Source organism: Lolium perenne, chromosome 2, assembly GCF_019359855.2.
Source record: "Lolium perenne isolate Kyuss_39 chromosome 2, Kyuss_2.0, whole genome shotgun sequence".
NCBI classification, from domain to species: Eukaryota; Viridiplantae; Streptophyta; class Magnoliopsida; order Poales; family Poaceae; genus Lolium; species Lolium perenne.
In genome coordinates, this window is record NC_067245.2 from 168,895,180 (window position 1) to 168,907,637 (window position 12,458).

Below are 12,458 nucleotides of genomic sequence, written 5' to 3' on the forward strand. Positions count from 1 at the left end.
CGGCAGCAGGTGGTAATAATGGCCGGCAAGAAGGAGGGCATCATGATATTGATGAGGATGAAGAGCTTGTCGCACAGGACGATAACCTTGACGACGACAATAACCTTGACGACGACGAAGAGGTGCCGCTAGCTTCAGTCGTGCGGGACCCTCATCTTCAAGATCTGCTTCTCGAAAAGACGAAAGGCGCCAAGCGGAAATCAAAGCTTGAGCAACTCGAGATAGACTCGAATACTCCGTTGTACGACTCAGGTCGCGGGTTGGGAGAGTCTCGCTTGAGAGTAGCTCTCGATGTGCTGCAGATGAAGGCGAAACACGGATGGACGGACACAAGCATCGACGACATCCTGGAATACGTGAAAGATCTCCTTCCTGCCGGGAACACGTGTCCTGGTAGTCTAGCCGAGGCCAAGAGAATCACGTGCCCTCTCGACTTACCCCACGAAAAGTATCACGCCTGCATCAACGACTGTATCATGTATCGCAAGGAGCACATGGACAAGACCAAATGTCCTGTGTGTGAAGCTGAACGGTACAAGAAAGGGAAGAAGAAAGCTCCTCGGAAAGTTGTGTGGTACTTCCCGCTCGCCCCCCGGCTTCAACGGTTCTACGCGGACCGCAAGGAAGCAAAGCTCATGCGCTGGCACGCAGAAAGAAAGGAGGCAGTGTTGAATGATAAAGAGCGGATTGAGCACCCAGTGCTGACGCACCCTTCGGATGCAAGCCAGTGGAAAGCATTAGACAATGAATTCGGAAGTTTTGGGGCAGATCCCAGAAACATCAGGTTGGGTGCGAGCACGGACGGATTCAATCTGTTCGGAAACCAGAGCAGCACACATAGCACATGGCCCGTGTTTGTATGGATCTACAACCTCCCGCCCTGGCTGTGCATGAAGAGGAAGTACATACAGATGAGTATGCTAATTCAAGGGCCGACACAGCCAGGAAACGATATCAACATGTATCTTGAACTATTAAAGGAGGAGCTTGAAACGTTGTGGGCGGAGGAAGGGGTAGATACATGGGACGCCGTCGCAGAAGAATATTTCCCTTTGAGAGCCGCGTTGATCACGACGGTGCAGGACTACCTCGGATACGGTTACATTTCGTGCCAGGTGTGCCATGGACACAAGGCATGTGTCAAGTGCATGGAAGAGACGATGTTTTTGCAGCTTGGTAAGGATCCCGGCTCTTCGAAAACAGTTTACATGGGGCATCGAAGGTGGCTACAGAAGACTGACCCGTGGAGAAAGCGTGGAGATCTGTTCGATGGCACAAATGAACCCCGAGGACCTCCACGTAAGAAGAGCGGCGAAGAGATCGATACATTACTGAAAGGTTGGAAGGAGTGCCCTGCGCCGGGAATGATTCGTCAAAAGCCTGGAGAGAAGAAGAAGAAAAAGGAAACGACACCACTCATTGGTGTATGGAAAAGGAGGTCTGTGTTTTGGGACTTGCCATACTGGAAAATTCTCGATACACCTCACTGCCTTGATGTCATGCATATTACAAAGAACGTGTGCGAGAGCTTGCTTGGCACTCTTCTCAACATGCCAGGCCGGACCAAAGATGGGCCGAAAGCAAGACACGACCTGAAAGTTTTGGGCATCAGGGAAGAGCTTCAGATCCCGCCGGCCCAAGAGGGACAGTCGGAGGAGGAGGCGGACGGCGGTCAGAAGCGCAAAAGGATTAAGCAGCCAGACTATTACTGTCCCCCCTCCTGCTTCACTTTTAGTCCGGCCGAGGTCGATCAATTTTTCAATTGCCTTCTAGGAGTCAGAGTGCCCTTCGGTTACTCCGGGCTAATAAGCAGATACATGGACCCCAAGAAACGAAACTTCAGCGGCATGAAGTCTCATGACTGTCACGTGATGATGACGCAGATTCTTCCGGTTGCAATCCGAGGTATAATGGATGACCATGTCCGTGCAACGCTGACTGGGCTCTGTAACTTCTTCGACGTCATAACTCGGAAGTCGATAAGCGTGAAGAAACTCGCAAGGCTCCAGGAAGAGATCATGGTGATCCTATGTGAGATGGAGATGTACTTCCCGCCTGCATTCTTTGACGTGATGGTCCATCTGTTGATCCATATCATGGATGATATCGTCAGTCTAGGGCCGGCATTCTTACACAACATGATGCCGTTTGAAAGAATGAATGGGGTCATTAAAGGATACGTTCGTAACAGGTCACATCCGGATGGAAGCATCGTCCAGGGCTGGCTCACCGAAGAGTGCATCTCTTTCTGCATGAATTATCTAGACATCGAGGACCCTGTTGGTTTGCCTCAAAACAAGCACGTCCGCAGGTTCGAGGGAGTAGGCCACAAAAATGGAAGGAAGGAACTGCACGTGCACATGTCTGGTCGGACTTCCGACTTTGACAGGGCCAACTTAGTAGCGCTACAACACATTGACTTGATCGATCCTTGGTTGAAAGAGCACAAAACCATGATAGAGAACAGTGGCAAGCCGATGATGACGGAAGCGAAATATACAGAGAGCACAACTCCTCTTTCGCGCTGGTTCAAAGACCACATTGATGCTAATCCCCCACCAATGGATTCTGACAAGGATAAACTAGTATTGGCCTTGTCACATGGCCCCGCGCCCAACATCATGACTTACCAAGCGTACGATATCAACGGGTACACATTCTACACGGAAGAAAAAGACAAGAACAGTGTTTACCAGAACTCAGGGGTAACGATGGATTCCTGGACGGGTGACGTAAAGACTAGATACTACGGAAGAATCGAGGAAATCTGGGAGCTTAGCTACGCTGGGGAGAAAGTGCCGATGTTCCGTATCAGATGGGCTAAGAGCGTCAGAAAAGAAGACCGGTATTTCACCACCATGTTTCTACCCGAAGCCAACAAATCAAAGTCCACGAACGCCACCGCGCAGAATGAGCCATGGGTACTGGCAGAACACGTGCACCAATGCTTCTTCATAACCGACCCATCCAGGCCTAGCCGTGTTATCGTGAGGAGAGGCAAGAGGACCATCGTCGGAATGGATGGAGTCGCCAATGAGGAAGACTTCGAAGGACAAGTCGGAGACCCAATGATGGAAGAATCCGAGGACGAAGACACAACATACACCACAAGAAGAAGCAGGACCACGCTACCGAGGTCAGGTCGACCCTTCAAAAGAAGAAGTCATGACACGGGGCTAAATTATTCAACGACGAGCAAGAAAAGCAAGAAGAAAGCGAAACACTCTTCTCAATCGATGATGTAAAACTTTATTTGCAATCTATAACTCATATTTTGTGTAATTCATAACTACTCATATGGTCATGCCAATATTTTATGTATGAATAATTAATATTGTGTTTGTCAATATTTTGTGTATGTAATATATAACTCATATTTTTTTGTAATGCCTAATTAAGATTTTGAAATTGTTTTTGCATATATAACTCATGCATATTTCTTGGCTATTATCTTGAAAAGATCAGAACATAAATATAATAGAAAAGGCCAGAAAAGAAATAAAGAAAAACAAAAGAAAATATGAGTTGGGGAGGATTGCATGTGATCTGGGCCAAGTCCCAAGTATACACGGACTAGACTTATTGCCGGCGCACCAGGGCTTTTGTTCGCCGGGGGTCCACCTGTCCCCGGCGCACCAAAGCCCTGGTGCACAAGCAATAAGTCTAGTCCGTGTATACTTGGGACTTAACTGCACGCCGACTCGATATCTCCTTCTTCCCCATTCCTTCGACGCCGCCAGAACCCTAGCTAACCGCCGCCGCCCTGCACCTGCCCCCGTGCCGCCGAGCCACCGAGAGGAGCAGAGCCGCCGAGAGGAGGAGGAGCAGGCGTCTCCACACCGTCGCCACTGGAGGAGGAGGAGGGCGTCGCACGCGGAGGAGGAGGAGGAGGGCGTCGCATGCGTGCCGGCCACCGTCGCCACCTTCGGTAAGAACCGCCCTCTCCCTTCCCCTCTTCCTTCCCCAACACCGCCAGGACCTCCTCCACCTCCCCTCACCTCCCCTTCTTCCTTCCCCTCTCCCTTCCCCTCTCCCTGCCTCCGAAATTGGTATTGGTTTAGTTCTTGCAGTTCATGCAGTAGCCCTAATGAAATTGCTATTAGGGTTCTTGCAGTTCTTGCAGTAGCCCTAACGAAATTGCAAATGAAAATGTAGTAATTTTTAAATGAACCATATTGCAATTTCCTTGTTCAAATTGGAAATAGGGTTCTCTGGTTTGAATTTGTTCAACCCTAAACCAATTGGTTCTCTGGTTTGAAAAAAATGTCAATTGTTTGGTTTAGTTAAATGCAAATAAGGTGGTTTAGCTAGCAGTAGGTTTCAATTTTTGAATGCTAAAAATTGGTTTCAAATTCTAGCAGTAGGTTTCAATTTTTCATTATAAGTTATACATAAAATTTTGAATGCTAGTAGTAGGTTTCATTTAATTGATTTAGTTAAATGCTAAAAATTGTACATTGAATTGTTTGCAGTAAGAAAAATTGAAAATGAAAATCAAATGAAATGATGCTCAGATGCTTGCAAATGCCTAATGCAAATTTACCTAATGGGGCATTTACCTAATGCTTTAAATTATGATAGTACTTGTATTATACGAGTATTATACAAATGCCTAATGCTTACAAATGCCTAATGCACTGCAGGTGACTACCTTTCACTGTTTTTCTGTTCTTTTTTTCTTTTATAAGTATGGGTGACTCCTATAAACTATGGTGGCTTGCACATGAGTGTTTCGTGAACCTTTACCTTTTTTTCTGATATTCAGCTTAAATGTGTGTTTTGTTCTTTCCGTGTATATCTCCTGGGATGGTGTTTCAAGTTTCATTTTATCTGAAAGAAAAAGATCAAACTAGATGCCACCAATTTGGTCAGTTAGACCTATGTTCCAATGGCATTTGTTCTGTCTTATTTTACAGCTCCCTATACGTTTTGCTGCGACTATTTTCTTCCGTTGGCTGCAAAGGCAGCAGGCAACTTAACCCACCTGCAGTGCATAAGAACCTTACTCACTATTCACTAATAGCCATGGTTACCCACTACAAAGTAAAGAGAGCAACAACAAACTCCATCCGGTCCCTAGGAAAATATTACTCCATAAGATGACATCAGATCTAAAAAATAAATTCCTTCTAGCTATGTCAGATATTCGATTTTTTGTTGAATATGGCAGCATTAACAGTATTTACTTTATAGTGTTATGTGTAATCATATTAGTTAAACTTGTAATTAGAGATACATAGATAATAAAATCAAATTGCTTTAACCTGAATGATTTCTACAATCTGGATCAATCTGAATAATAGGTCATTGTGTACATCAGCAGTGTACTGAATTGTACTTTTAAGGCATACACGCAAGAAAGATAAAAGGCACACTACACTTGTTTGTCCAAGCAGATAATTGGTACAAGCAAAATATTACAGAAGAATGTATTGAGAAATATAGCAATAAGTAGTATTTTTTAAATGAACAACCATATTGCAATTATCAAGTCCATGATTCTGCCAATACTATTTAAATGGTTTGCTAAAATGGTTCATGTGTATTAAATGATTTAGGATTTAAATTGGTGCTATGCGTGGTTGATGCTAGTTCTCTGGTTTAGGATTTACATGTTCAAAACCTTGTGATCTGTACCTCTCTTTTTCTCGGTAATGTTTAGATGAAAAGCAATTCTCTGGTTTAGATGTCTCTGGTTCATAAAATGCCATAAGTATATGCTTCTGGTTTGCTTCTGGTTGAGATGGTGATGTTTGGTTGATGCACTGGTTCATTTAAATGCCTAATGAAATGCTACTCATTTAAATGCTACTGGTTCATTTAATCTAAGTGTATTTCTAATGCACCTAGTTATTGTTATGTATTATGATGGTTATGGTGAAATGAAAATGAAAATCAAGCTGCTCCCCTACTGTAATGGTCAAGTTATATTGTCTCTCGTTTATGGTGATGGTTATGGTGTTCATGGCTATATATATGTGAATTGCATTTCTATTACACAGGGATTGAGTTGCTATTGAGTGCCGGAATGTCGATTCATTTCCGTTCCGGCAATTCTAGCACTCGGCATGACCAATTTTTAGCAAAGGTCATGCCGAATTTTTCCGTGAATTCTAACTCTTTTTCATCTTCTATTAGTGCAAGCCACCATGTCGTCTCAAGAAGAGTTAGAGGAGCACTACAATAGGCACTTCTTTAGGACGGAGGAGGATGCCGAGGCCGCTGGTGTTGGCGGCGACGAGGACCATGAGATGGAGGATGCCGCTGGGGGTAGTGCCGACGAGCCGAGCGGCAACGAGGCAAGCGACGCCGCTGGGGGTAGTACCTACGAGCCTAGCGGCGAGGAGGCAACCGGCGCCGCCGGGGGTGGCGGCGAGACAAGCGGCGACGATCCTAGCGGCGCCGCCGGGAGTAGTGGCACCGGGACAAGTGGTTCCAAGAGGCCGCGGAAGGCAAGGCGCCAAAACACGGTCGGCACCGGCAGAGACACAGTCAAAGAGGTGGACCCCGCCAGTGGTTTGCCGGTGGAGCCTAAGGATGTTGCCAAGGGGTACGGCAACCAACTGGCATGTATCCTCCGAGAGGTCGTCAATCTCAACGAGACGGACCTCCGAGCTGAGAGCAAAGCGCCTTTGCGAGCCCAGCTCATTGCGAGGTTGCACGCACGATACAAGTTCCTAGGCGACTACGCCTCCAGTCATCAAACCAACAACATTGTGAACTCACAAGCCCTCCTGAAGTTCACCAAACACCTCAGCAGCTATAAGTACATGGTGCGGAAGCTGATTGCTGAGGGCAAAGGTTTCGAAGAGGTCCACTCCGCCTTTCCGCATGTCACCCAGGCGGACTTTGATGCTTTTGTGGCCAATGAAGAGCTACAAGCAACCAAGAATCACAAGTTGTGGGGGAAGGAAATGCGGGAGCTTAACATCGGCAACCACAACCTTGGGAGCCGTGGGTACGAGGGAAAGGAGCCCTATTGGGCGAAGGAGGACGAGGCGTATGTAAATGCCGGCATTGAGAACCCCTGGCTCAAGTACAAGGACCCGCTTGAAATAAGATTCATCAGGTCCCGGTACCGTAAGAAGAAACTAACCGGGGAACTTGTCACGGACCCGAAGGTCGTAACCAACATAATTTGGTTCACGAACGACAAGAAGGTCCTGGCGTTGGAGAAAAAACTGGTAAGCAATTTACCGGTTTAATTAGATCAAGTATCGTTAATATAATAGTAGCAACATTTCTAAATGGTTCGCGTTTCTTCCGCAGGAAGAAGAAAGACAAAGACTTTCTCAAGGTGACGAAGGCTCCTCGTCCCAGGCGTCGACGGGCAGGGTAGCATGGGACAAGCCTCTCGTACGGGCGCTAAACATCGTTAATGAGCATTCACCGACGAGAAGGCCGCATAGAGGCCGTGTGGCTGGCGCCGGTACAGGCTACAAGCATGGTCACTATGGCTTGTCGTCTGCGGCCGATAAAAATGCGCGTAATGAGAGGAAGCAGCGGGAGGCGGAGGAAATGAGGGAGTCAATCCTAGCCCAAGTCCAAGCTGGTTTGGTACCGCAACTGGTACCGCAACTCAAAGCTACACTCGTACCTGAAGTCAAAGCTGAAGTCGCCGCTTCAGTCCAAGCTGATTTCAACGATCTACAAGCGTGGTATGAGGGTGGCAAACAAGGCCCCCCCCCCCCCGAAAATGCAAGTGGTTAGCTTCAACGGCAGCAACTCGATGGTGCCGCCGTCCGCCGGCAATGACAATGTTATAATGGAGACTCCTCCGGCCGCCGGCAATGTCGCTGGTGCTAGGGATTCACCGTCCATGCCGGGTAGCAGCCCCTCCGTCACTTGCACGCCCGCCGCCGCATGTGCTGGCCCGTCGACATTAGCCGAGCTCAACGCCCTCACGGTAATTAACTAATGTGTACATCAAGTTAATATATTAGTTTCGTCATCCTTGCCCTCTCTCTAACGCCATACACATGTTCTCGCAGGCGCTCTCAACGCCATGCACCTTCCTGATGAGAGTAAATGACGAACTCAAAGACGTCGCGAGGGGGTCCATCCTTCGGCCCCTGGATAAGAAGTGGCACACACGAGATATGGTGGATGACGTTTACCGGGTTGAAGTGGATCGGGCGTTACCGGGCTATGAGGATTTGTTTCCTCCTAATCAACCGCATGGTGCCGATGACGATAGCCCGTTGAATCTGGCCTCACTGAAGGGTTGGGTACTGCTATGGCCGAAGACCCTAATTCGGATCAACACCTACTCGGGGTCGACGGCAAGCAAAGACAAGCACCTTGCGGCGCCACATGTCAGCGTCCCTCCACGACAGCCAGCGGCGCCCGTGGTCATCGCCCCACCAGAACGGCCAGCTGCGCCACAGGTCAGCGCCCCACCACAACAGCCAGCTGCGCCAGAGGCCGAGGAATACGAACGTGACAACTTCCAATGGGATATTCCTACGTCTTCACAAGTTGTCCATGAGGATGCGCCGGGCTTGAAATATGTGTGCTCCAAGAAGCTGTTCGATTCTCAAGAAACGACTGAGGAGGAAAATCCTGAGGAGGTCGCCACCGCCGCCGTCAAAAATATGTTGAGCCCAAACACACTCCGTGCTACGGCCACTACGGCGATGGAGGGTCCATCAGTACAACTCAAGAAGAGGAAGAGGCAAAATAAGAAGGACGCCCAAGACAAGGCGGCGGCGGCCAAATCCAAGGACAAGGTCCCACTCCTTGACAAGTTGCCAAACAATTGGCGACCTCTGCATCACTTGGGTCAACCGATGCTGCCGGAGCATGTCGTGAAGAAACTCACCCCGGATATGAGGAGCTTTCATGAGACTGTCTTGCATGTGGAGAACCTTCTTCTCAAATCAAAAGATCCTGGTTACCCTCTCTTGGTGGCGAAGGTGCCAACTGGCATGAACTTCGTCGAGAAGTACCCCGCGGACTTGTGCTTCATCCGGTTCAACGACATCTTCAGCATCTATCACATGCAAGCGCTCCACTTTAGTGTGGTTCGCCTAGTTGCTCTTAGCTTGTCTGCCCAGATTGTTAAGGAGGAGACGCCGACCATCGCGATAATGGACCCCTTCTATATGCGGGAGAGCATCATCTGCAACGCGGGGATCGGGCGATTGCCACCCAGCAGGTCGAGGATTTCATGCTGGCGAACATTAAAAAGGGCGCCATTCTCATCCCTTACTTCCCCGAGTAAGTAATCACTCGCTAGTCCCCCATTACCATTCTATCCTATATCTCCATTTGCATTTCCAAAGGTTAATCCGTGTGTTTTCCGCAGAGACAAGTTCTGCACCCTCATCGTCGTGCACCCGCAACACTCGCATGCAGTCTATCTCGACTCGGGTAGGGACCACAAGAAAGACTACACCCACATCAAGGCCCTTCTCAATGATGCTCTCACCGGCTTCGCCAACAAGGCAGGCCCCCTCAAAGTAGAGAGGAAATCCCGAGGAGGCTTGGTCTTAACCCACACAACCAAATTCCCCGCCTCGTGCAAGCCGACGCCCGACAATGGGATGGACGCGTGGTACGCCATCCTTCAGATGCAGGAGTACATAAAGTACGCAGATGACATGTTGCTGCCAGAGAATCTCAGAAACAGGTTTGCAAACATGGCGGATGTCCCTGATAGAGAGATTAGAAAGAACTGGGGTCGCATCCAGCAGTTCATTTGCACGATAATCCTGCAGGATGTCAACAATAGGTCTGGCGAGTTCTTCTACGGCTATGGTCTACCACCTAATGATGAGATAGAACTCCGCTTGGAGATGTCGCGTGATGAGAGGCCGTTCAACTCGCTTGAGGGCTGCCGTCCATTCCCCCCTAGGCGTACAACCTGATCCTACGACGGGAACACTTGCTAAAGCTTGAACGATATGTCCTTGAACTTCCGTACTGTAATAATTGCTATATATTCCCATAGAATCGACTAGTTGCTTTTATTTAGTTGTATGAATGTGCATGTGAACATGTGTCTGTAGTTTCATTTACTTTGCTATATATTTCAAGATTATGGCGTACATAGCTTAATAATTATTTGCATTTACTCGACCACTACTTGCCTCGTATTTGGAGTTCGCCGATGATTAGAATGTTCGGTCAATCGTACACTCGGGGGTGGAGCCAGTGAGCCTTGGTGCGACGGCCACAAGTATCAATCTATTGTGCATCCTACCTAGCCTCACTGACTCCATCCCTGGATGTTAATATTTGTTTCGACCGACAAAGTATGAGGCACGCTATTTAATTCGTACTACTTGTCTTCTATTTGAGTTCGCACTTCTTAATTGCATTGGCCGATGATTAAAATGTTCGGTCACTTGTACACTCCGGGGTGGGGCCAGTGAGGCTTGGTGTGATGGCCACAAATATCAATCTATTGTGCATCCTACCTAGCCTCACTGACCCCATCCCTGTATGTTATTATTTATTTCGACCAACAAAGTATGAGGCACATGCTATTTAGTTCATACTACTTGTCTCTTATTTGAGTTGGCACTTGTTCATTGCATTGGTACTAACGTTTTACTTGTCTTGTGAATGGAGATGCCGACGACATATGTCGTGTACAAGGGGAGGGTTCCTGGAGTCTACGACGACTGGGAGGACTGTCGGAGACAGGTGCACCGTTTCAGCGGCAACAACTACAAGGGATACCCCACTAGGGTGGAGGCGGAAGGAAGATACGCCCGTTATCTAGCGGGAGAGATGAGGGACATGAGAAGGAACCGGATGAAGACCACGGCCTTCGTGATGATGGTCATCATGACCATGTTGGTCATGTTCTATGTGATTGTAGTTTAGGTTAGGACCTACATTGTGAGGTGTATGACGATACTTGTGACGACTATGTACCAAGACTTCTAACTTTGTGAAACTTCGTCGTTCGGTGTTGCATATGCACATGTGTTGTATGAATCAACATTCCGAAACGAGACTTGCGTATTTGTGTACTGATACCGAAATGAAACTTGGCTCTCTATGTGCTTCTCATATTGCATGTAATACTGTATAAATATGAACTGCGTTGTAAATATATACTGCTGTCAAATATGTATTGTAATATGCTGGAAAAAAGCTGAAAAAAGAATTTTCGAATTTATTGCCGGCGCACCTAAATGACCTACTGCCGGCGCACGTGGCATGCGCCAGTGCTGGAAGCACTACTGCCGGCGCAGCTGATGGTGCGCCGGTGAAAATGGTCCTTTGCCGGCGAAGCGTCGAAGGCGCGCCGGCAGTATCCATCTATCGCCGGCGCACTGCCTGGTGCGCCGGCAGTGGCCGTTTATCACCGGCGCGTTCGCACCGGCGGGCTCGTGGTGCGCCGGCAATGGGCATTTTAGGTTCACCGGCGGTAGGCCTTTTCCTTGTAGTGACTCTAGCGCTCTTTGAAGCCGCTCACCACGAGGCCGCTCGCCGCCTGCCCCAATCCCCAGCTGCAGCCGCCCGCCGCCGGCCCAATCCTTAGCTCCATCCGCCCGCCGCCGTCCGGAATCCCAGTCGAGCTGCAGCCGCTCGCCGCCCGGCGCAATCGCCAGTACAGCCTCTCGCCGGCACCTGCAATCGCCAGTGCAATCGGTCGCCGAAATTATAGAACTGCTGGCCGCATACGCCCAATGTCCTTATTTTTTGGAACGAGCCGATGATAGCTCGTAATGATGGTGCTGCGAGAGAAACCGTCGGTGTAAAAAAAATAAGAACGTTACATCAATATGTGGTGGGACCGAGGGTGGCCGTACCGGGTGCCAGGGAGCCAGACGTGGACTGGTTCAGTAGAATCGACCCGGGTGCAAAATAAGCTATTCTACACCCACGGTGTCTAATAGAGTTTCTCTCTCTCTCTCTATATATATATATATATATATATATATATATGTCTGCTATTCTCGAATCGGTTTGAGAATAACTATTCTAGAACCCTTTCTGAACTTCCCGCTGCGCGGAGGTGAACTTCTTGGCGGGACACAAAATTTCTTGTTTCGACGGACAGTGTTTCAAGGGTGATTTTTAAACCGAATGTCGGAATGATGCATATGATATACCGCTGGAAAGATATGAAAATTTCACATCACTTTCGTTCAGATTGTTTTCCCAAATTCGTTACAATATAAAAATAATTTCAAATATACTAAACTCTCTTTTCACGGAATTCATTGTTTTCATAAATTTATTTGGCCGGTATTTTCGAACCGTTTACCAGATTGAGGCATATGATGTACCATTGGAAAGGTATGTAAATTGCGCATCACTTTCGTTCAGATTGGTTTCCGAAATTTTACACGGTTTAAGAGCAGATTTAAATATACTCAAGTTTGTTTTCGTGAACTTCTTAGTTTTCGTACTATTTTTAGGCACTGTTTTCAAACTACTAGTCGGATTGATAGATATAATACACCGTTGGAAAGCTATGAAAAATGTGCAACTTTTTC